A 27,709-nucleotide genomic window follows, 5' to 3' on the forward strand; every position below is an offset into this window, starting at 1 on the left:
ATGAAGTCTAAAACAGAGAAAAAGAGTAAAGAATTATGGCCAGCAATTGGAATTGATCTCGGGACAACATACTCGTGTGTAGGAGAATGGCAACCTCAACACGACCGTGTTGAGATCATCGCGAACGACTTAGGCAACCGTACGACACCGTCTTGGGTTTCTTTCAATCAAAACGAACGTCTAATTGGTGAGGGTGCTAAGAATCAGGCGGCTATGAATCCTGCTAACACCATCTTTGGTTTGTTCTTCATCCTTTTTTCTCTGTATTATTGTCATTAATATTTTGTGTTATTTTGTTAACTGTGGTAAAATAATTGAAAGTAATTAATCGAATGTTAGATTATAGATGGGATTATGATGTGAAATGTTCTTTCTCATAATCCATCATCTATTTGAAATTTACATTTATGTAGTTATCTACTTAAAAAATCATGTTAAATACTTCGAAAATATATATGGAGTACTCCGTATCTTTTGAATCTATAAGTGATACAGAGTAATAAAGATAATTGTCGAAAGTTATGCATTGAAATTCACTCTTTACATGAAGAAAATATCAATCTAACTGTATGTTCTTTTAATTTTTGTTCATTTATATGTCTTTTTATTATGAAATGTGTGCTTTGTTAAAGATTAAAAAAAAAAAGATTTTATTTTTTGAATTGTATGTTGTTCCTGCAAGGATCCGATAACCCGGTCCAAAAAGTCCAAAGCACGAGTGTATAACCCATTAAGCTCCTATCGGCCGGACGAGAATCTACACAGAGAGAAAGGATTAGCTAACCCCGGGGTGTTCCGGGGATAACCACTCCGATGACAAAGTTAGAAAGTGTTTAAGAGAAGATAAGTAAAAGAGAAAGAAGAGAGAGAGAGATAGAGAGAAAGAGAGTGTAATTAATGCCCTCATTAATGAGGTCTTACCTACTATTTATAATGATCTTCCTTGACAGCTGGCTCTCAATCATGTAAGGCTTCTTGAGCCAAGTGTCAAGTTTCTGTTGCCATGTGTCAAATACTGACCGACCGATATGTCTGCCTTGTGGGACATATCAGCTTATTTACTAGCTGAACTAGATTAAGGCCCATATTATAAAAGATGTCAGCCCGTTTCACATATCTTCCCATACAACTAATCCCCCAAGTGTGGACGTCAGACTATTTGTCGATGTTCACACTCTTGTAGCAGTCGGAAAAGTTTTTATTGTAAAACTGTTTATGATATGTTCAGGCTTTCATTTCTTGCTCTCTGTCGAGTATGTTGTTAAAATCATGTATTTGGGTTTTGAAGAAATAATTTTGGATTGTATTATGTAATATTATATTGTTGTTCTCTGGTTCGTATGTTGGTTACGTTATATATCATTTTACTGGTAGCAGAAGAAAAAACTCCGTTTTCTCCCCCAAGTGGCCTTGTATGCCGTAAGCAGACAAGGTCAACTTTTATAAAAACAGAATGGGAGCAGAAAAAACTCCGTTTTCTCCCCCAAGTGGCCTTGTATTCCGTAAGCAGACAAGGTGTACTTTTATAAAAACAGAATGGGAGCAGAAAAAACTCCGTTTTCTCCCCCAAGTGACCTTGTATGCCGTAAGCAGACAAAACTCCGTTTTCTCCCCCAAGTGGCCTTGTATGCCGTAAGCAGACAAGGTCTACTTTTATAAAAGCAGAATGGGAGCAGAAAAAACTCCGTTTTCTCCCCCAAGTGACCTTGTATGCCGTAAGCAGACAAGGTCTACTTTTATAAAAACAGAATGGGAGCAGAAAAAACTCCGTTTTCTCCCCCAAGTGACCTTGTATGCCGTAAGCAGACAAGGTCTACTTTAGAAAAAATAAATCGGGTCAGTTAAGTATATGAAGCGTCTACTAGTAAAATAAGCGGGAAACAGCTATTAGAGACAAACACGTGTCGTTAATCTGTGAACCTGCACTTTTAATTTTCAAATTTTTGAACCGTTAGATTTCTGACACGGTTGTCACTTCAACCGTTTTTTTTTTTTTTATATATTTAACAATTAACTCGCAACCCTTACTATTCATTTCACTTACTTTTCTCGCCATTTTCTGATAAACAAGATAAATTCTTGAGATATTTGCTCGACAAATTAGGATACTTTCCTGCCATCATCTGTCTTCTGCGCTAGCCTTATCGTCACCTCAGATAATTGTTGGAGCGTTCCATCGTTGGCGAATAGCTTAAGGTACTCACAAAACTTTTAATCCCAATTGACTAATTTTGATTTCGAGTTCTTTGGTTAATAACAATTTTTATTTAAAAATAAGAGACCAAATTGCATGTTTTAAATTTTGTTTCCTTTCACTTTAAGGTCTGTGAACCGAGAATTAGATGTCCAACAGTAGCATTGAAGAAGAACAACCTACCCTTAATACTACTAGGCGCCGACTTATTAGACAATCTTTAGGTAAAGACCTTGGTCGAACTGGAGAAACCACATCTTCACTTTCTGACAACATTGACGACCCTTTTCAGCCGTTATCTGTAGAAGAGCAAAAGAAGGCCTTTTACCGTCATAAATTGCTAGCCGAGTGCGAAAAAACTAACCGTCCCATTAACCCTAACATACCAGAAGACACTGAAATTCTTGAGGTTGAACCGGTTAGTGTTCGTTATCATTTGAGAAGTTTTGCTAATACTCAATTTGACCAATACGGCTCAAACGTGGGGCATATAGGTATAAATACCATGCCAAGAGTTAGGAGTACCAGTTACCAGCCTGAGGTTGCTGCTCGTGATGCCGCTGAAGAGGCTGGGTCGAGCAAAAAAGCTAAAGAAGATCAAGTTGCCTTGTCTTCCGAATCTGATGACACAGATACCCCTTCAAATGCCGAGAGAGTTGAACCTTCACCAGTCCATGAATCGGCCATTAATTCTGTCTTGGGTGATGATGACGCTCAAGAGGATAGTGTCAACGCTGATAACAGGAATGACATAATCGATATGACAGCTGAAATTATTCAAGAAGAGAATCTTGACGAAGGGTATAATTCCGAGACCGACGGGGCTGAATTCCGACAGCCTGTTGTCTTAGCTGCTAAAGGCAAAGTTGCAGGAGCTAAGATAAATGAAAAGTTTAGGCAAACGGCTTTGGAAAAAGATTATTGCCAGCGTGCCAAGCGATTTTATAAGCTTCCAGACGGATATGACCTTTGTGTTCCACCTTCTGGATCTTCAGTGCTCGATTTCCCAGATGGCCATGTTGCTATTTACCTTAAGCACTTCGATTTTGGCCTACGTTTCCCTCTTCATCCTTTTGTGGCCAAAATTTTGAAGGCCTGGAACGTTTGTCTTGTACAGCTTACCCCTCCCACCATTCGTGCCGTTATTGCCCTTATTTGGGTTCTGCTTCATAGGAACTATCCGTTAACTCTTAACGCTTTTAGACGGCTGTTAACTTTAAAGAGAGATGGGCAGTCAGATGGGTGGTGGTCTTTATACACCCAGCCTCACAAGTATACCGTTCACCTAAATTATCAAGCTGCAAAGGGTGGCAAGACAAGTTCTTTTTTATGTCAGTTCCTGATGACTTCCCACTCAGGAGGACATTCTTTCGGCCCCATCCAAAGTTTGAATCTATTCCTGAACGAAAACTTGGCAAACACGAGCGCAGGGCCGTCAACCATTTTGACATTATCGAATCTGATAATGGAGACGGCCGGGTTCGTATCACTCCTAAGGTGTGGGTGCCGAATGCTGGATATATTCTCGGCAACGCCCCTTTATCTCACGTTGGTCTTTGCTGGACTGGCCAATATGGTACTAACTTACTTATTAGTAAATATCTCCTTCCATTGTGTCGTCTGTTTGTCAAGCCTTTAGTTATATATACATATACTTTTTATCTTTGTATGTCTATTCATAGTATGATTCTGATGTTATGTAAATATTCTTTGCAGGTGTTGATAAGTCAGATAACAAATTTCTAGGGCTTTCTTCTGACGGCAAGAGAGTTATCAGACGCTGTCCTAAGGCTACAAAGCCTTTGTACGATACTCTCACCACACATTGTTCCCGTACTCCGACCGTCAGCGCAAAAAGAAAAGCCGAGAGCATGGCCGACGAAAATGCCAAGAAAAGAAAAACAACGTCCCTGGCCAATCGGCGGGGTACTTTTCCCAGATCAGGCATTACTCGGCAACCTGAGGATTGCAACAAAAAGAATTAGGCCGAGAATAAGGAAAAACTTCCTTCCCCTAGGGTTCAAGTGAAAACGGTTGTTCAGAGTTCTGATGCAATCATCAAAAAGGTGGTTGACAGTATTGACGTTGAGGACCTCACCAACGTTGAATCTCCTACCTTGCCTCAACCTAACATACCGGACCAATCAGCTCCTCAAACTGTTACTACTGCTGCTGGGGGTTCCGATACTAGTGCTCCCGCTCTTATCTACCAATCCAATCAATGGATCGAGCGTCCCAACGAGAGGATACCTGAGGTTGTTCTCAAAGGATTTTCTGTCCCACCCGGCCACTCTGGGGATAAATGGCAACCTGCCATAGATGCATGCCGGAACGAGTCAATGATTACTGATGACCCTATGTTAGGTGGGACTTTGGGTTATCGTCTTTTAAGCAATTTAACCCTCCCAGTGGATAGACCTGCTGGCGTCATTGGTCCTTTGGCTGCTATGCACATGCACAACATGATGAAGGTTGCCTTCATTATATATATATATATATATATATATATATATATATATATATATATATATATATATATATTATATTTTTATTATTATATATTTTTTTACACATACTTGTTACTAACTTTCTGCTTTTTATGGCTTCGCAGGCCGTCATGTCTGGCACTGAGCTTGTTGAAATGTACCGGTATTATCAAGAACAACATCATCAATCCTCTGTTAGTCAAAACGCACTTCAAACAGCCCTGGACAACGCTGATAAGGCCCTGCAAAAACTAAAAGAAGCAAAAGAAAGAGATGACCTTGAGATGTCGTCTCTCAGGGAAACAACTTCTAAGGTTAAAGATCTCGAGCTAGAAGTGCAGCAATTAAAGACTCAAATTACCGAGAAAAACAAAATTGTCAGCCGCGTTTCTACTCTTGAGAAGGATCTCAAGGCCGCCAAGGGCTCTATTCATGATCTTCAAGAAAAAATCAAAATATTGGAGGCAGATAAGCCTGGAATCCGTCAAAGGGCTGTAAGACGTTTCTTGACATCTCAAGAGTTTTGTACGCGGCTTCAGAACCGCTTTGACGGAGGATGGACCGCTGCCAAAGATGCATTGCCCATACTGTCGGCTGCAAGAAAGAGGACTGGACTGCCATTGAAAAGGCCTTTAACGAGGAAATTTTCAAGATCCCATCCGGCTTTGAGGAGCAAGAGTTTGCAGACGAAGATCTTTTTAATCTTGCTCCAGTAGAAGATGAGGGTATTTCGGACCCCAGCATCTTGGACTCTCCAGCTTCCGATGGTACACAAGCTTAATGGGGCGGGCAGTCATCACCGGCATCTTCTTGCGGGTCTTGCGTTTTTGGGCCTTATCAGCTTTGATTTAAACCCTGTATTTATTTGTTTTTGTTGGACTTTATATTCATAATGCTGTTACATCGGCATATGCCCTTTTTGTGGTGATGCCTGTCGACTATTGTGTCTAACTACTCATATCATTCTGAACATGTCGTATTTACTTTGAAACTTTTAACATGTCATGCACTTTCATATTTGCCTTATTATTTTAAAATAATTTTAACAGCTATCAGCTTCTCTTTTTTTTTTTATATGCTATCAACTCTCTTTTTTTTTTTATCCGTTTTATTGCTATACGACTGCCGGACTTTATTATTGACTTTATTAGTTATCAGCAACTTCACCATAGCTGAAGAAAACTTATTTAAAAACAATTCGAACACAACGCTATATATATATATATATATATATATATATATATATATATATATATATATATATATATATATATATCCGTTTCACCCCCACAATTTATATGGTTAAGAAATAATTGTATACACTTGTTGCTGGTTCATTGCATAACACTGATCACTCACTGCGCTATAACTTTAGCCAGTTAAGTATCCTCTCGGCGATCGTATTTAAAGTTACGCTTCAATTCAGCATATACTTAAATCGATTTAACCGGTAATATACATTGAACCAACAACCTCGCGAATCAATGGTTATAACTGATCAGGTTATAAGGTCATTGACTTCACGGAAGTGGTTTTTAGCTGTCCATCCTACATAACGATGTTACTGTTAGGTAGAGGATGCCTATATCAAGAAAACTTTCCTTTGAAACTACTTGTATTTATTATTTCCGAACACTTAAAATTGCTCATATTTCCAAATATAACATATTATTCAAAATATTTCTTTACTACAGCTGTGTTCCAAACATTCTTTAACGGCTTTCCATCCATTCCTTCTAGGTAATATGAACCCTGCATCACCATATCTCTAATACGATAAGGTCCTTCCCAATTAGCCGATAACTTTCCGTCTTCATTCCCCTTCCCGGTTGCAGCTGTTCTCCGTAGTACAAGATCCCCTACAGCGAGAGGTCGGTGATTGACACGCTTGTTGTAAGCCTTTGCCATTCTATTCTTATAAGCCGCCGATCTAATCGCTGCTTTTTCACGTACTTCCGGTAGGAAATCCAGCTGCTGTCGTAACAAAAGATCGTTTTGCTCTTCGCAATAGTGTTGAATTCTAAATGTCGGCAAGCCTACCTCTGCTGGCACTACTGCTTCCGTTCCAAAAACCAATGTAAAAGGTGATTCACCTGTTGCTTCCTTGGCCGTTGTTCTGTCAGCCCACAATATTTCTGGGACCAAGTCAGCCCATAACCCCTTTGCGTCTTCTATCTTTTTCTTAATTGCCGTTATTATCTGCTTGTTAGCTGCTTTCGCCTGTCCATTCGATTGCGGATGGCACATTGCTGCATACGCAAATTTAACCTTGTACATTGTCAGGAGTTCCTTTACCGGCTTACAATCAAATTGAGTTCCATGGTCGAAGACTATTGCCATCGACAACCCAAACCGCGTGAAAATATTTTTCAAAATGTATTTTTTTTACTTCTGCTGCTGTTATCTTTGCTACCGGCTCTGCTTCAATCCATTTTGTAAAATAGTCGATAGCTACTATTAAAAATTTTCTGTTGCCTGTTGCTGATGGAAATGGCCCTACTATATCCATTCCCCATTGCGCGAAAGGAACTGGATTCAATATCGGTGTTAAATCATTTGGGGGGAGGCCGATAACTGGGGCATACTTCTGACACTTCTCACACGCTTTCACATATCGAACTGCGTCTTCATTCATGGTCGGCCAGTAGTAACCTCTTCTCATTGCTTCTCTTGAAAAAGTTCTCGCCCCAAGGTGATTACCACATGTACCCTCGTGTATTTCTTCAATCAACCTTTTTGACTCAACATCACCTATACACCTCATCAGTGGAAATGAGAAGCTTCTTTTGTACAACTGCCCTTGATGCATGATGAACCACGCGCCATTCTTTTGTACCTTCCGTGATTCCCCTTTATCTGCCGGTAACACCCCATGGATGAGATATGCTAGTATGTCATCATACCATTGGGCGACCCTATCAATACATAATACTTGTTCTGGTGCTTCACTTATGCTTTTCTCACCCAGTATTTCAACCATCACAGTTCTTTCTAAGTTGTTAAAGCTTGAGCTTGCCAACCTTGCCAAAGCATCTGCTTGCGCATTTTGAGCTCTCGGTACCAGCCTTATCTGAAAATATTGTAGTTGTGTCGTTAATTGCTTTAACTTCTCTAGGTATTTAACCATTGTTGGATCTCGTGTCTCATAATCTCCATTGTATTGACTTGACACAAGTTGGGAATCGGTTATAAGCACTAGACGCTTTGCTTCAGCCGCAAGAGATAGTTGGATTCCTGCCACCGCTGCCTCGTATTCGGCCTCATTATTTGTTGCTCTGAATTTGAATTTTATTGCATACTCAAACACTTGCTTGTCTGGTGACGTTATGACTATGCCAGCCCCTGATCCCATTGATGTCGCAGATCCATCCACAGATACCTGAATTGTTATATGTTTGCAACAGCAAAGATGTCATAATATTAATATGTATTCGATTGCTATGCATAAATAATTATTAAAAACATCAAAAGTTTTATTAAATTTTGGTCACTAAATTACAATCTATTTAAACCTGCCAGGTGCCTATATCTTCTTCTTCATCCAGATATGAAGCCTCTACTATGAAGTCTGACAAGGCCTGTGCCTTTATTGATACCCTGGGCTTATAATGTATCTCATACTCCGATAACTCCACAGCCCATTTCAGCAGCCTTCCCGACGTATCCATCTTGTGCAATGATTTCTCCAGCGGATAATTTGTTAGGACATCTATTGGATGTGCATCAAAGTATGGTCTTAACTTCCTTGCTGCAACTACCACTACTAACGCCATTTTCTCGATTATTGGATATCGGCGCTCTGCTGCATTCAGCACATGACTTACATAGTATATCGGCATTTGTTGTTTCTTCCTCTCCACTACCAGCACTGCAGCTATCGTCTTTGCAGACGCTGAGATGTATAATTGTAACTGTTCCCCTCTTTCCGGCCTTGCAACCGTCGGGAGAGATTTCAAATGATTTCGAACCACCTCTAGTGCATCTCGCTGTTCTTTACCCCATTCAAACACTTTGTTTTTTTTCGTAGAACCACAAAAAAGGGAAGCGCCTTATCAGCTGATTTGCTAATAAAACGAGTTAGCCCTGCCATTCGGCCAGTCAACCTTTGTATATCTCGGATCGTTTTTGGCTGCTTCATCTCAAGCACTGCATTCACCTTGTCAGGATTTGCGTCTATTCCCCGTTCACTGACCATGAAGCCCAAAAACTTCCCTGATCGGACTCCGAATACACACTTCTCGGGGTTCAACTTCATCTGGTATTTTCGCAAAGTTTCAAATGTTTCCCTCAAGTCCGCTATGTGATCTTGCTTTTTCTTACTTTTTACAATTGTGTCATCCACATACACCTCCACATTCCGGCCCTTTTGCTTTTCAAAAACTTTGTCAACCAACTTCTGATATGTTGCCCCTGCATTCTTTAACCCGAACGGCATGGCTTTGTAGCAAAATACCCCTGCATCCGTTATAAAGGTTGTCTTTGGTCTGTCGGTTTTGTGAAGGCTGACCTGATGATACCCTGAGAACGCATCTAGAAAACTGAGCATCTCATGACCAGAAGTGGAATCCACCAGTCTATCTATCTGGGGCAATGGATAACAATCCTTAGGGCATGCCCTATTCAAATCAGTAAAGTCAACACACATCCGCCATTTTCCCGTTGGCTTCCTAACCATGACAACATTTGCCAACCACTCCGGTTATGTGCACGGTTCAATGAAACCAGCCGCTAGGAGCTTGTTAACTTCAGCCTGTATTGCCTCTATCTTCTCAGTAGAGAAGTTACGCTTTTTCTGTCTTACCGGCCTGAATCCCCTATTGACATTCAACTTGTGTTCCATCACCCCTGGGTGTATTCCGGGCATTTCACTCGCCGAGAAAGCAAAGACATCGACATTTTCGCGCAACAGGCTTATCAGATTGCACCTCATGTCCACGTCCATATCAGCTCCAACCCTAACCGTTCTGCTGGAGTCACCTGGCTTCAACTCAACCTGCACCGTTTCTCCTCCCGATAACGGCCTCGGAGCTGATTCCGGCCTTGTATCAAAGTTCCCCATGGACAAATCACGTACTGTGGGCTCCAGCTCCTTTTTAGGATTATTTGGTACTGATCCATCTCCAACCGGATTTTTCAAAGCCGTTAAATAACACGACTTCGCCATAACTTGCCCCCCATGAACCTTTTCTACGGCTCCTAAATTTGACACATAAGCTATTGTTAAGTGGTATGTTGATACAACAGCTTGGATATCGTGAATGATCGGCCTCCCAATGATCGCGTTGTAAGCTGATGGAACATTGACAAATAAAAACTCTGCCATCACATCCCTCGCTGTAGACCCATCCCCCAGTCGCACCGGCAGGACTATACTCCCCTCTGGTCGCACTGAAGAATCATTAAATCCGATTACTGGGTATGATACCGGCGTCAGGTATTGCCTCCCTATCATCATCTCATTAAAAGCCTTCGTAAAGAGAACATTGGCTGAACTTCCTCCATCTACCAGAACTCTTTTTACATCAGCTCCATTAATCTTTGTAATCAGTACCAACGGATCATCATGCGGAAAGACTATCCCCCTAGCATCCTCTTCGGTGAACACTACATCTGGGATTGAAGTTGGTCTGGGACGGCTATCGGTATCCAGGGCATTGATTATATGGCGATGCTCTGATAAGTGCTTCTTTGCTCCACTTATCGTCCCTCCATGCACCGGCCCTCCAGTTATCACATCAACTCCTCTTCCCGTCGATAACGGTGGCATTTCTCCACCTCCCTGACGGACTACATTACCCTGCGGCCTTTCTGGCCTTGCCTCAAGCTGTTGTCTATCAGGCTGGCGGGGTGGGGGCTGGCTTCCACTCGCATTTAGCCGGTATTGAGATAAATGACCCTTCCTTATCAACTCTTCTATGTTATCCTTCAACTGCGTACACTCTTCTGTATAATGGCCCATATCCCTATGAAACATGCAATATTTTTTGGCATCTCTGGGTTTAGCCTTCATGGGAATCGGCCTCATCCAACCTTCCCTATTCTGGTTTACCGCATAGATTTCCGCCCTTGGTGTATTGAGAGGGGTATACGAACTGTATCGCATTGGTGGTTTTGCTGCCCTTACCTCCTGCCGACTTCCACCCCTTCCCGGGGCAGGAACTCTTGACCTACCACTACCGGAGGCCGCCCCTTCAGCCTGATACCTTCCAACTGATATACTCTTATTGCTTGTCTTCATCAACTCTTCTTTTTTAATGTAATCATGTGCCTTGTTGAAAGCGGCTGCCAACGTTGGAAAATTCTTCCTTGTGAGATATCGCTTGAACTCAGAATCATTCAAGCCATTCATGAGAGCCATTACGGCTATTTCTTGTTGCAGTTTTGGGATTGTATTCGCCTCGTTATTAAACCGCCTGATATAGTCCCTTAAAGACTCATCCGATCGCTGCTCTACTGCCATTAATTCCCCTGAAGTCCTTTGCCTCACATTGTTACTAATGTACTGCCCAACAAACATCTCTGTCAACTTTGTAAAGTTGTCTATAGTTCCGTTTCCTAGGTTGTTAAACCAATCTGCCGCCGCCCCCGTCAGATTTGTCGGAAAGACCTTACACCATACGACGTCTGAATTCGTATACAAGATCATGTGCCCCTCATAAGAGGTTATATACCGACCTAGGTCCCCTCTTCCATCATACCGGCATGTTGGCATCTTTATCTTTTCCATAGGCTGATTCAGGATTTCTTGTGTAAAAGGCGACGCCCTCAATTGGACTACCGTTCGTACCGCCCCTAACTGCTAGTTTTGGGTGCTGACAATGGGACCCGTAGACTGAACTTCTGACTCCCATTGAGTCGGCTGCGACCTTATCGGCGACCTTTCATGTCGACGCCTCTGTGAACCTCCTGCTCGGTTCGACTGGTTACCATGACCAGCAAGCGGTACCCTTTCCCCATCTTGGGTTGCCTTAGCCTCTTTCCTTTTTCTACTCATGGCAGTCATTACTCTTGCTGCTGTTTCGAGCTCTTCTGGCGTGAATTCAGCCATTGGATCATGTTCCCCTTCCTCCTGACCTTCTGGGGTTAACGACATATGGAAATGGTTATCTTCCAACGTATGAGTTTCATCTTCGATTTCAATCTCCGGATTTTGTGTCCCCATTCCCATTCTAACTGTCCGATTAACAACTTCTCGGCTATCGGCGTACTCTGGTTTTCAGGCTTTTTTTTTTTTTTTTTTTTTTTTTTTTTGAAGAGTGTGAGGTTCTTAGGCGATAGAAGCAATTATAATTCTCCCCTCCTTCTAGCGCCAATTGTTCCTGCAAGGATCCGATAACCCGGTCCAAAAAGTCCAAAGCACGAGTGTATAACCCGTTAAGCTCCTATCGGCCGGACGAGAACCTACACAGGATTAGCTAACCCCGGGGTGTTCCGGGGATAACCACTCCGATGACAAAGTTAGAAAGTGTTTAAGAGAAGATAAGTAAAAGAGAAAGAAGAGAGAGAGAGATAGAGAGAGAAAGAGAGTGTAATTAATGCCCTCATTAATGAGGTCTTACCTACTATTTATAATGATCTTCCTTGACAGCTGGCTCTCAATCATGTAAGGCTTCTTGAGCCAAGTGTCAAGTTTCTGTTGCCATGTGTCAAATACTGACCGGCCGATATGTCTGCCCTGTGGGACATATCAGCTTATTTACCAGCTGAACTAGATTAAGACCCATATTATAAAAGATGTCAGCCCGTTTCACATATCTTCCCATACATATGTAATTACTCTGTATTTTACTATTGTATGTTAATTTTGTTACCTTATGTTCTTGGGTGTTAATTTTCAATAATCTTTAGGGTAAACTAATTAATAAATAAGGAATATGAAATTCCATAGAAAATCAATCATGAAATTACTTTTGTACTGTAAAGCATAAAAGAACAGCTGTTGGAACCCTTTTTTTTTTCCTGGATAATTAGTTATAATTCTATGATCAGTGGTTACAACCCTTACATGAAAGTTGCTCATTACGGGCTTGTTCATATTTACTGTACTGAGCTGAACTGAACTGATTGGAGCTGAACTAAACTAAACTGAACTGATTGGAACTGAACTGAACTGAACTAAGCTGAAATGAATATTTTATGGCAGAGGGAAATTAAGAGCTGAACTGAACTGAACTGATTGGAACCGAACTGAACTGAACTGATTGGAGCTGAACTGAACTGAAAATACGTAAATATGAACAGGCCCTACATAATTTCAATTTTATGGTCTTAATTCCAATCATTTTGTAATCGGTTTTGGACTAAACTAGTCTTTTGATTATCATGGCTGCGTTGAGATTTGTTCTCATTCCTATTTGATTTAATTTCTAATTATGTGGTACAAAATGTTACTCCCTCCGTCTTTTAAAGTCCGTGTCTTGTTTAGAATTTTTTTATGCAAAAAAAGTCAAAGTAGGATTAGAAGAACTTTTAGAGACAAAGGGAGTAGATTAAAAAGACATAAAAGTTTGTGATAATGTCAAGTACTCCATATATATCATGAGGGAATTTATGTTTGTTTTTGTGTTATGTAAGAGGAAATTTAAAATGTTTTTGGTTTATATTTGTAATTGTGCTTTAGATACATCTCAGTGATAATTAATATTTTCATTGATGGCAGATGCAAAGAGGCTTATAGGTAGAAGATTCAAATATGAAAATGTGCAAAAAGACATGAAACTCTGGCCATTCTTAGTTGTTGCTGCTCCTGATGGTGCCAATGACAAAAAGCCTATGATTTTGGTAACCTATGAGGATGAAGAGAGGCTATTTGCTGCTGAGGAGATATCTTCTATGATCCTCGGAAATATGAAAGACATTGCAGAAGCATATCTTGATTTAGAAGTGAAGAATGTTGTCACAACTGTTCCTGCCTACTTCAATAATTCCCAACGTCAGGCAACAAAAGATGCCGGAATCATAGCTGGACTCAATGTCATGTGCATTCTTAATGAACCAACAGTTGTTGCTATTGCTTATGGTCTGAAAAGGAAGCTTAATTGCTGTACTGATGCTGCTTCAAGGAATATTTTGGTTTTTGATCTTGGTGGTGGAACTTTTGATGTGTCTATAGTCGAGGTGAAGAAGGATGCCTTTGAAGTAAGAGCAGTGTCCGGTGACTCTCACCTTGGTGGAGTAGATTTTGATAATAGAATGATGGACCACTTTGTAACCGAGTTTAAAATGAAGCATGACAAGGATATAAGTGCAAATCCTCGGGCACTTGGAAGGTTGAGAGCTGCTTGTGAAAGGGCGAAGAGAGCCCTCTCTTCAACTGTAGAGACTACTATTGAGATTGATGGTCTCTTCGAGGGTTTTGATTTCTCATCAACCATCAGTCGTGCAAGGTTTGAAAAACTAAACAAGGATTTGTTCATGAATTGTTTGGACCCTGTTGAAAAATGTTTGAAGGATTCAAAATTGGAGAGGAATGATATTGATGATGTTGTCCTTGTTGGCGGGTCTACTCGGATCCCCAAAGTTCAGAAATTGTTGCAGGAATTTTTCAATGGGAAGGAGCTCTGCAAAGGCATTAACCCGGATGAGGCTGTTGCGTATGGTGCTGCTTTTCATGCTGCTATGTTGGCCGGTGTAGATAGTAGCAGTAAGAACACTGTGCTTGTGGATGTAATTACTCCCTTATCCCTTGGTTTTAAGGATTACAATGGTACGATGGTAGTTGTGATCCCTCGAAACACACCGATTGTTAGAACATTTATAGATAAATGTGCTTATGATGTTCATATATGAAGTTTATATTATGCTAGGTGTTGAAGAGGATTAGCATAATGATTATACTTAGAGGTATGGCAAAGCAATATGTATTAAAGTGACAATACAAGGCAAAATTGACTAATTTGTGCTTTGCCCTGGCTGCCAGGGCAAGATTGCCCTGTAGGGCGAGCACGAGTAAAAATTGTCAATTATCTCAATTTCATTGAGATGTTGCTCGCGCCCGGTAGGGCTCAATTGCCCGGTTTGACCGGGCGGAGTTCAAAATTGACGGTTTTTGACAGTTTTGAACGTATTGCTTTGTGAACGGACATATCCGTTGGATATTAATTAACTACTCTTCATATAAACTCTATAAATAGGAGTTTGTATGACATATATGAAGAAAAAAGGATGAGAAAAAGAGATTATCACAAAACTTGCTTCTTTTGAGAGAATTTGATCTATAGCATTTTCTCTTAATTGGTTTTACAAACACTTGTACACAAACTTTTTGTAGATTGATTTTGATAAACAACCAAAATCAATTGTCTCTTCTTTGTATCCCAATAATTATATCGTGTTAACCCTGTTGTTTCGTAGAGGGTCGATAATAAATTATTAGGAAAGCGGCTATGATACGTGCCTAGAAGAAATATCCGGTCCCTTGGTAAGGGATATCTCGGTCGTTGGACAATCACCCTAAAGCCAAACAATAATTCTACCTAAACCAACCTAAGACAAGTCTAGGGTAAGTAGAGGATCGTATCCAAAGGGAATGGGTAAGTACAGAGAGTATGAAACGGTTGCAATCTAGTTCGGTCACAAATTGGGGGTTTTGATTAGGTAACTACTATGGAGACAAACACTAGGGGGAAATAGGGATCGACTCCAACCAAACCAATGGATCAAAACAATAGGCAAGCATGAACACAAATTGGGTGATAGAGAGGGCACTCAACATTGCCTTCTTTCGAAGCCACAACACTAAGCATTCCTAAACCAAACTCAACTAACAAGATAGGCCAACCAAGTCTTAACGATGAGAAGTAGACTACTAACTCGGGTTTGTCTTTCGATCGGTCCAAGAAAGCATTAAGGCACAAGCAATTGAGATTTCTCACCTAATTGTTGCAACTAATACTACTACATCATTCAAACAAGGAACCATAATCAAGAGGAATTTAGCATAATCATATAAGAAAAGGCTCACAACTAGACTCCATCTCTCAATGTAAGCATAGAAGTGAATACATGAGCAATAAGCGGCCATCCAATTACACATGCAATTAACCAATTCTTTAACAATCAATCATCAACCCAAAATGAACATGCAAGCACATACATCAATCAACCCATGGCTTGGTTGGGTCTTCACCCAACCCCTAGCTAATTAACTACTCACTAAACATGGTGAAGGACATCAAAATAACAAGTTCCAATTCAAGCACTAAATTAACAAGTTGAGAGGAGTAGTAGGAATAAGGTAGATTGGACATGCAACAACAATTAAGCAAGATCAAGAGAGGAATTAACAATTCAAAGTAAATAAAAACTGAAATTAAAGAGTAAGAGATAGAGGAAAGAGATTACTTAAAATGCTTCAAAGTTGAGAAATTGTTGAATTCAAGAGAACAATCTTCAATTAATCTATTACAATGATTGAGTTTGAGAAGTTCTAAGCTAATTAATGAGTGATGAAAGAAACTAAGGGCCTAAGGAAACTAAAAGGGAAAGAAGATCCCAAAATCTGAAGTCAAACGTCCTATTTATATGCCCAAAAATTACATCGTAAAATCCGTCAAAATTGGTCTTCAGAACAGGAGGAGCGCCCGCTCCAGTAAGTAGGAGCGCCCGCTCCTATGCGTGGAGCGCCCGCTCCTGGGCTCTCTACATGCCCTCTCCTCTTGCAGCAGTTTGGGGCAGAATGTAGGAAAATAGGGAGGAGCGCCCGCTCCTTGAAGGCTGCACGCCCGCTCCTTATGTGCAGGGGGAGGCAGAATGTGGCAGTTAAGGTAGGAGCGCCCGCTCCTACCTAGGTGCACGCCCGCTCCTACTTTCCTTTGCTTCCAAAGAGTATTTCTTCATGCTTATGCTATTTAGCCCATTTTTCATTGTACCTACAAGCACGAGCACACACATAAAAAGAAACGGGGAAGCCAAAAGATGCAAATTAGCACAAGAGGAGTTAGAAAAAGGGATTAAAGTAGGGGAAAGAGTACAAAATTGTGTTTAGAAAGCCATGATAAGTGGACAAATAAAACACTTATCATCCCTCTTGTTCATTCCTCCAGTTTTTGTTCTAACAATCTAATAATTTATTAATCGAGTTGGATATGTATTCTTCTATACGTAACGGGGCCATCAACAATTTAATTATGTTGAGAGTTTAAGGGTGTTGGTTTTGTCATGAACAATGTAAGATGAATATCTAATTTTGTTGACAACCTTAAGCAAGGAAAGAAGGGGTGAAGTATGGAACGTGATACAAGATTCAATGGAAGGTGAAGGTATTCTCATGTTCAATTGAAGATCTCATGTTCAATTGAAGATTAATACGGTAATGACGAAGCGAAGTAATTTTGCGGTTGCTTAATATTTCCATGGTGAATGGGTTAATTATTTTTCATAATTAATAATTTTCGTTCAAGTTTAAGTGGGAGAATATACTGCAATCTTTGTAAGTTATTTGGCATTGCTTATTTATTTTCATGGTTCCTTATGCATGATGATTGTCACGGTTTTGGTGAGTTGCTTGGTTAATTGCCTAGCTTTATGCATGTTTTATTATCTACTATATGATTATTTTATATGGTATGTTCATGACATGTTTAATCAAATGGTTATTTTTGATGATCATGTATTGATAATAGAGGAGTGTTAACCATGTGTATTTAATAATTTTGTTTTATGTGAAATCATAAGATACTCATGTTTGTCTGAAGGGGTATGATTCACAAGATGGTTTTTATTATGAGTTGATTCATAATGTTGTCTTGTGTAATGATTTCAAGGCAAAATCGGTTGTATAAGTGTATATATGAAACAAATTGATGGCAAGGAATTGTTTGTCAAATTTTGAATATATGTTTAATTATTTCTTATACATGGAATTGATTTTGGCGTATGTTAAATTATTAAATGATTTTATCTTTCATGATGTCCATGTTTTTGGAAGAAGAATTATTTCTTGATTATCATGATGAAAAAGATAAATGATTATGGCATATTATTGTTTTCTTTTGTTGAATTTTTATGTCATATGATGGTTATGAACATTAGTTTTGACATGTAATTTATCTGTTCATTTATGGATGTCGTCATTTTATTGATGTTTTTCTATGGTTTAATAGAAAAATGTGTATTATTAACTTTGTATACCTTTCTTGGTGATATAGAGGGTATGTATGTACAAGGCAAATATTTTGTGTTTTTAATTTCACAATGTTGTCTTGGGTTAAGATTTTTTCGTAACTCATTAGTATAAGTGTTTATACATAAATTTGTATGTCAAATTTGTATATATGGTTGGGGAATTCTTATACTTGAAATGATTTATGAATGTTAAATTAATTGACTTATGAATGTTGTGATTTTCATTTTCATGAAAAACAATTTTTATACTTGGTACTAGTATAATGAAAGATATGCGTTTATTATCTTTGACTTAAACTTTTTAATAGACATCTGTGATAAATCCTTTGGTGTAAAAGGATGATTTAATGCAAGGCAGTAATGGATTAGGAATTTGTTTGTTTTTCAAGAATATGGTTAGTTTTCATGGAGAAAGTTTATTCTTCATGATGATAATGTTCTTTGTGAAGGAGGTTTATTCTTCATAAAGATGGATTGTTCTATGGAGGAGGTTCTTCATAAAGATGGGTTGTTTTTATGAAGGAGGTTTATTCTTCAAGAAGATGGTGTTCTTTGTGGAGGAGGTATATTCTTCATAAAAATGGTTTAATTTCTTGGAAGAAGTTTTAATTCCTTTCAGCATTACATAAGGCTTGCATGATACTTTATAAGTATGGACAGTACATGATGTTGAAATTAAATAGTTTAGGTGTTTTTGTTATGAGAAATGTCTTATGGTTTACTTCCATGTACTATATCACTAATGTATGATTATGGTGATTGTGAATTTTATACGATTTAAAAATTTTATTTAACTTGGCGGAATTTTGGCCAAAGTATTGTCAAGTTATGTTAATGTCGTATAAAATTCTGATGGGATGAGAATTAAGCCCAAAATTTAATTACCGGTAAAGAAAACTCAAAATTTAATTACCGGTAAAGAAAACTCAATTCAACGTCTAGTGCAACGCTAGATCTTGAATTCAATGAGGATTCAACTTCACTTGGTGATTTGAAGCACTATATTTATTAATATATCCCAAGGTTAGTGCTTAGTATTGCAATGTAAAGAGGTTGAAATTTACTTCTTAATAGACTTTTGGGAGGTTGCTCATATTGTAAGAGCATGTTTATATTGAAAGTCTACCTATATGAGTAAGAAGTTTGGCCGCTTCACCAAGTTAGGGGCTTAACTTGGAGATACTCATGAATTGGATATGGACACAAGGCCCTTAATGGTGTCAAGGTTACATGAAAGTTTGTATTAAACTTGTGTGTATAGTACCTTCAATGGTTCAAAGTGGTTGTATGATTCAAAGCTTAGTCTATCATTATGATCGGAATCATTGTTAAGTGTATTATACTAAGTGAAAATTCAATCGTTTCGACATTTTCACAATGCATGAGTTTGAGTGTTTGTTTATTAAGCAAGGCATAAGCATTATACATTTATTTATAAATGGAGGAGGATTGTTGGAACATTTATAGATAAATGTGCTTATGATGTTCATATATGAAGTTTACATTATGCTAGGTGTTGAGGAGGATTAGCATAATGATTATACTTAGAGGTATGGCAAAGCAATATGTATTAAAGTGACAATACAAGGCAAAATTGACTAATTTGTGCTTTGCCCTGGCTGCCAGGGCAAGATTGCCCTGTAGGGCGAGCACGAGTAAAAATTGTCAATTATCTCAATTTCATTGAGATGTTGCTCGCGCCCGGTAGGGCTCAATTGCCCGGTTTGACCGGGCGGAGTTCAAAATTGACGGTTTTTTTTACAGTTTTGAACGTATTGCTTTGTGAACGGACATATCCGTTGGATATTAATTAACTACTCTTCATATAAACTCTATAAATAGGAGTTTGTATGACATATATGAAGAAAAAAGGATGAGAAAAAGAGATTATCACAAAACTTGCTTCTTTTGAGAGAATTTGATCTATAGCATTTTCTCTTAATTGGTTTTACAAACACTTGTACACAAACTTTTTGTAGATTGATTTTGATAAACAACCAAAATCAATTGTCTCTTCTTTGTATCCCAATAATTATATCGTGTTAACCCTGTTGTTTCGTAGAGGGTCGATAATAAATTATTAGGAAAGCGGCTATGATATGTGCCTAGAAGAAATATCCGGTCCCTCTTGTTCATTCCTCCAGTTTTTGTTCTAACACCGATCCCTGCAAAGAAGGAGTCGAGTTGGACTACTGTTAATGACAACCAGACTTCAGTGAAATAATGGTGTACGAGGGTGAGGCAACTATTTCCAGGGATAACAACTACTTAGGTAGCTTCTTGCTTGAAGGCATTGCACCAGCACCTGCACGTAAAGCGAAGATTAAAGAATGTATGAATAATAAGAGGGCTGCCCAGTTAATCTTCATGATTAACGTTTTTTGTCAATCTTCGCAGCCACATCAGCTTGCTGCATTTGAGGGAGTCCAGTAAGTAACCCAATCAGCATCCTAGTCACATGTTGAAGTATACAACTTGGATGGAAATGATTAACGGCTCCGTCACTTGCTTTGTCATCATTAGTTGCATTTATTGTTGGTTTGACCATGCAAATATATGTCATGAGTTCATGACTCATGAATGTTGGGTACGGGTATATGTCATGATCTTCGTTATACAATCTAAATTTGAATTGCGATAAATAATCAAAATCACACCACAAGCCAATTTACCATCTATCAAACAAACAACCTAACCCATTTCAATAAGACTATTAACATTAATTAATAGATACTCCGTAATAGATTGGAACTATAACTCTACAAGGCTAATTTGACAACTTTTACAAAAAAAAAAAAAAATACTCCTTTGTATTTTAAAATTTAAATGTCAATTGTTACTTCTACTTACAACTTAATCATTCCAGTCAGTTGTGACTTCTACTTACAAGTTTCAACTATGGATAAAGCATAATGTATAAATGTATCATACTAAATCCAATAGCAATGTATTTAATACGAATGAAATACTACAAAGAACAAATTTATGAGACCACCGTACCCGAATGAGCATATTACATAGAAGAATAGCTAACCTTATTATCTGTGAAAAAAACTAAACTTACTGAGTAGGTATTACTCACTAAAGAAGATAAAAACGCTAGACATAAGGTATGTAAAAATAATAAAATGATAATGAACCAAGAAAGTCGTTCATGAAGCAGTAATTATGCACGTAAATTAGTGTCTTCTTAAGGTGTTTGAGTATGTGATAAAATGATCCATCATTACCTGAAAATAAGCTAACATAAAGTATGTAAAAAAATGAGAGATACTACCTCTCACTTTTTTTTTTTTTTTTGGGAAATTCTCACTGGTGAACTCCAATTATATAATTTTACATGGTAAACATTCTTAAAATTAATTATCAATGGTAAATCTAAATTATTGATTACCATTGATAAGTGTTATTTCCTTTACTATAGTTAGTTTTTTATTTTTTTTAATTATATTAAAATTAAAAAAAAAAAAAAACAACCTTCCCACAACCCACTGCCCAGCCCCCTCCCCCATCCAAGCCCCCTCCCGGCGGCCGGAAACCGGCGACTCTCCCCCTAGCGCCGGCGACCACCCACTCTCCCTCGAAAATAACCTCCCACCACCGCAAAACCCAAACCCGTTTCCCCGACACCACCCTCTCCTTGTCTGAATCGGCCCCCCCTCCCCTGACCCCTACCCCGATTCGACCCCTATCCCTTACGCGTCCCCGAAAACCGACGAGTTCCCTTCCCCTTTGGCGCAGTGTGAAAACCTTAAACCCCACCAAAACCACCTTAAAACCCATACCCGATTTCTGGGTTTGGTTTAAAAACCCTAAACGAGTTTGGGTTTTGCGGTGTTTTTGGGTTGGGTTTAGGGTTTTTGGACCGGCGAACAGAGGATGAGGGTCGCCGGGGAAGGGGGCCGGTTTTCGGGGTGGTTAGGGCGGTCAGCGGTTGGTTGTTAGGTGGCGCACCGGTGAAGGATGGTTGGGCAGCCGGTGCCCCGGCGTGGGTGGGGGTGGGGAAGGGAAAAGTGGGGGAATTAGGTGATTTTCTTTTAAAAAAAAAACTAACTAAACTAACTATAGTTAAATGTTTAGTTAAATTAATCATTAATGTTACCATTGATTTAAAATAAAAAAGTTAAGTTTACCATTGATATTTAATTTTAAGAATGTTCACCACTTGGAAAATTAAATAATTAGAGTTCACCAAAGAGAATTTCCCTTTTTTTTTTTTTGACGGAAATATTACCTCTTACTTAATCCCATACAATTAAAGGTTAAATTTGATAAAAATCATTTAATTAAGATAAAACAATAATCAAACCAAAAAAAATTTAATCAAGTTTCAGTAATAATTTTATTTGAAAATTTAATATTTTTTTGAATATTAATTATTTAATTAATTACAAATATACGTGCAATTACTATCATGCCATGAACGAATAAGCAAAAATACTTTTTATTAAATGGATTAATAATCTTGTTGTACACGTTTCCGAAGTGGTTTTGCATGTATCAAATATAAAATGATGATATACATTTATATAGAACCACGTTTTATAATTATTTAATTATTTTCTAATAACTTGTCATAGAAGCCAAGATCATCTATTGGTTAATGGACAAAAAAATCAAAGGGTGCATGATACCATGAGTCCATGACAATAAACTATGCAAGTCTTCATTTGTTACTCAAGTCTTCTTGTGGAAGTCAATAATAGCCAAAGTCATCATTGAGGTCATAGTCTTGCATGTTGAATTCAAACAAGCTTTGCATGTGGAACACAAACTACTCTTGCATGTTGAATTGAAGTCTTGCATGTCCAATACAAAGTTTTGCATGTTTGAGGTGTAGGGTGTAGACTATACCCTTAAATGACCTACTCTATACTACACATATACTAGCTTCTTATGCATCACTAGTTTACTACCTATAATTTTTTAGCAACTTAAACAATGTATTAAGAATAATTTTTGCTAAATTTACAAACATATACTTCACTTATGAATAATTTACAAAATCATGTATTGGTATCAGTATTGAAATTTACTTTAGATATAATAATTGATATAAATTTTGTTAATTGGATACTTTCTCAAATAAAATAGCATTTAATATTTTACAATTACATTCGTATTTCAATGAGATATAAAATAACTCATAGATTCAATTTTATATATTATTACAAAGTCACAGCCAGACAATAGTACAATACCATGTACGATTATATACACTTTTGTTAAAATGGCCATTTTGGTAAAAGATCCGAAATCCAATGAAAGTTATGTGAAACCAGTTGGTTCTTTAGGATTTTTTAAAAGGTATTGAAATGATGAGAAATCCATCTCAGATTCAAGCCCGGATGGTGGAGTGAAAAATATAAGACCTAAATTTCCACTTCTTGTTCTGCAACATCTAGCCATTGCAAGAAGAGAAATAAACTAGCAAGGGATTGATAATTTGATAATATTGACAATCTTGTGCCACTTACCTGGTATATATAGATGTAATCTGCATGGGTCAACATATTTCTTGATCAAGAAGTTATCATTAAAGCTAAATACAAGTGTAAGGCATTTATTGGTGGTAGGTACTTCATAGTAATGTAGTACAAGTAACATTTAGTAAAATATGAACTCCTCATTTTTAAATAGTGTTTCAATTAGATCAAAAAATAAATTATATCTTAATAATTGAGTGAAGAAATTTAAAAATACTATGTGGTATAACCGTGTTAGTAAAATTATTGTGAAAAATAAATAAATCAAGTGAGTTTCATAGTACATTGAAACTAAGATATTGAGATAGAAGATTTCATACATACATATTACTTTTCGATTACCATAGAGATCGAGTATTGAGGAAGACTATGTGAATTGTTATATATGTGACACTAATTTTAACACGAGCGAAAATCCATTTCAAATATATAAATAACAATCGTGAGCATAAATTAATAGTTGGACATGTTCATTTTCGTTTTCGAAATATTTATAAATAAAGTTATTTTGTTCATATCCCTAATAATCAAAAATCTATTTGACTCATTTGATTCAACTAGCTTTGTTGAATGCATCCAAATAACAATTCGAATTATAAAAGCTTTGTATGAATGTGTTTGACTTTCTTTTTTTATCAATTAGCTTAGTTGAATGCATTTGACGTTTATTTGATTCTAAAATCTTTGTTTGAATATGTTTTACATTGATTTGATTCAATTAGCTTAGTTGAATGCATTAAACTTTCAATGATTCAAAAAACTTTGTTTGAATGTGTTTGAAATTCATTTGATTAAAAAAACTCTGTTTGAATGTTTTTGACTTCCATTTGAGTCATTAAGCTTTGTTGAACGCATTTCACTTTCATTTGATTCAGTTAGATTTGTTGAATGCATTTCACGTTCATTTGATTCGGTTAGTTTTGTAAGAATGTGTTTGACATTCATTTGATTCAACTAGCTTTGTTGAATGCATTTGACTTACATTCGATTCAAAAAGATCTGTTGAACGCATTTGACTTTCATTTGATTCAATTAGCTTTGTTGAATGCATATGATTTTCATTTGATCCAAAAGGTCTTGTTTGAATTTGTTTGACTTTCACTTGATTAAACTAGCTTTGCATTTGACTTTCATTTGATTCAACTAGCTTTGTTGAATGTATTTGAATACCTAGCTTTGTTGAATGTATTTGAATTTCATTCAATTCAACTAGATTTGCATAAGACTTTCACTTAAAATTAAATTTTTTTTTAGGCGTAACAAAAAAAAAAAAAAAAAAAAAAAAAAAAAAAAACAAATATTAAAATTTGAGCCCTTTGTTTGATAGGTGTTTGACATTCATTTGATTCAATTAGCTTTGTTTAATGAATTTCATTTTCATTTGATTCAAATAACTTTGTTTGATAGGTGTTTGACATTTATTTGATTCAACTAGCTTTGTTGGATACATTTGACTTTCATTTAATTTAAAAAGGTTTATTTGAATGCATTTGACTTTCATCAAATTCAAGGAACTTGTGCACAATAGCTCATTTGATTCAATTAGCTTTGTTGAATGAATTTCATTTTTATTTGATTCAAATAACTTATTTGAATGTGTTTATTTTTCATTTGATTCAATTAGCTTTGTTGACTGCAATTGACTTTCATTTGATTCAATTAACTTTGTCGAATGCATTTGACTTTCATTTGATTCAAAAAGATTTATTTGAATGATTTTGACTTTAGTTTGATTCATAAAGCATTGTTTTAATGTGTTTGACTTTCATTTTACTCAATTTTAGAGGTTTATAGTATGTCAATGGTCTCTTTCCTTAAGAAGAGATCATTGATACCCACACTTGAGGGTATCGAATCACTTGAATGTTTTTTACTTTCATTTTATTCAACGTATTTGAATGTATTTGACTTTGATTTGATTCAATTAGCTTTGTTTGAATGTGTTTGAGATTCATTTGATTCAACTCAAGCATTTGACTTTCAATTAATTTCAAAAGGCTTCGTTTGACTTTCATTTGATTCAATTAATTGATTTAAAAAAGCTTTGTTTGACTTTCATTTTATTTAATTAGCTTCGTTGAATGTCATTGACTTTCATTTGATTCAAAAAGCTTTGTTGAATGTGTTTGACTTTCATTTGACTCAATTACTTTTGTCGAATGCATTTGACTTTCATTTTATTCAAAAAGCTTTGTTTGAATGAGTTTGACTTTTATTCGATTCATAATGCATTGTTTGAATGTGTTTGACTTTCATTTGACTCAATTAGCTTTGTCGAATGCATTTGACTTTCATTTTATTCAAAAAGTTATGTTTGAATGAGTTTGACTTTTATTTGATTCAATTAGCTCTGTTGAGTGCAAATGATTTCCATTTGACTCAATTAGCTTTTGTTAATTGCATTTGACTTTCATTTGATTTAAATAGGTTTGTTTTGTTTGGTGTTTGACTTTCTTTTGACTTAATTAGATATTGTTAAATGCATTTGACTTTCACTTTATTCAAAAAAATTTGTTTGAATGTGTTTGTAAGGTGTTATATTATCTGATATTTTTTTTTAAATAGTAATATATAAATCAACATCTAAATTGACTTTAATGTGATTCATTTACCTTGGTTGAGTGCAATTGACTTCCATTTGATTCGACACACAGTTTCCTTTGATAATTTATCTCTTACCAAATGCCCACCAACTCAAAACAAAAACCATAAAATTTTCATTACTCCCTCCGTGTTTTAATAAGTGTTACACTTCCTTTTTTGGCAAAAAACTGCATTAAAATATTATATCTCTCTCCTCTCATGGTCCGCATCCAAACCCACTACTACTTTTTTTATTATATCTTTCCTCTCACATTCATTACTTTTCAATAAACTATTAACCCCACCATCTTTCTTTTACAATTTTTTAATACTCCAACTACCCCACTTACCTATTATTTTATTTAAGTCAATTAATTTGCCTAAAACTATGTGCCGGTCAAACTGTAATACTTAAAAAAACACGTAGGGAGTATCAATTTCGTCATATCTACAATTACATTGAATCGTAACATAAGAAAATAATAAAAATACCAAAATGTAATTAAATAAAAATATCAGATAAATATAACACCATACAAATATAACTACAATATTAATTTAGACGGTGATTAATATATTACAATTTTTTTTTTTTTAAATATCAGATAAATATAACACCTTACAAATTTAACTACAATATTAAATTAGATGTTGATTTATACAAATAAAGAAAGTAATTCTATATACTTTGGAAAGATGCATCCTTCTTCCCAAATCAACCGAATTACAATATAAATTTACTATAATATTCAAAATCTATTTTACTGAAAGTTAAGCAAAATTTGCATGTTGATTTATACAAATAAAGAAAGTAAATATACATAGGGAATATGCCTCCTTCTTCCCAAAGACAAACTTTTAAATAAAACGGATGTTCGGTAAATTACTGAACATCCGGTATAAAGTGACAATAAAATGTGCAAAAGTTATCCTGACATATATAAAAGTTATTTATGCTGCATTGATAAATTTGACAAAAGTGACACTAAATATGACAAAAGTGACACTAAATATGACAAAAGTGTACCCGATGTTCAGTAAATTACTAAAAACCGGGTGTATACAAAAGTTTTCCCTTCCCAAATCATATTCTGCCACTTGTGGAGTAATTACATTGAAACAAATTTGCATGAATTGATGAGAGTTTGTTTGACTAACGTAATAATATGGTTGATGGCAGCCGTGAAATCCAACAAGGTTTGGGCGTGTGCCGTGAAGTCCAACAAGGCTGAGGCTTGCACATGTTGGATGCTTAGTCAAGGCAATTATATCCAGTCAGCTGCTGGAATTGACAATTACATCCTCAACTAACCAAGGTGAAATACTATAAATACCCTTAGATTGACAAAGTTTGTCTATCATGAAGATAAACTTGGAATTCCATATTGACTGTGGCGGCAGAGGTAGGCTCTGGAAACAAGAGCCACCTAACCATAACTGAACATAGCGGGAAATTATCCAAGGAAGAGATTGATAGGAAGGTGGAAGAAGCGAAAAAGTTCAAAGCTCGGGATGAGGAGCGCAAGAAGGCAGTTATAGCAAAGAACAACTTGGACAATTATATTTACGAGATGGTGGACACCATGAGAAGCTACAAGAAGAGGATCGGGAGAAAGAGCAAGAGGAAGATAGACGATGCTATAGAGAATACAACCCAATGGTTAGACTGGAACTACATGCTTACTGAAGCCAGCAAGTTTGAGGAAAAGGTGAAGGAACTTGAGAGCATTTGCGAGCCTATCATTGCAATGATGGAGTCCGATGATTCTGATGTGTTTATGCGTTGTGCTTCTCCAAAGATTGAGATTATAGATCTTGATTGATCGAACTAGCTC

General features: G+C 37.0%; 1 pseudogene; it reads left to right on the forward strand.

Moving 5' to 3' along the window:
• LOC145640520 (heat shock 70 kDa protein 18-like) lies at positions 1-27,697 on the forward strand (annotated as a pseudogene).
• Positions 27,698-27,709: the final 12 nt, after the last annotated feature.

Source organism: Chenopodium album, chromosome 7, assembly GCF_948465745.1.
Source record: "Chenopodium album chromosome 7, dcCheAlbu1.1, whole genome shotgun sequence".
NCBI classification, from domain to species: Eukaryota; Viridiplantae; Streptophyta; class Magnoliopsida; order Caryophyllales; family Amaranthaceae; genus Chenopodium; species Chenopodium album.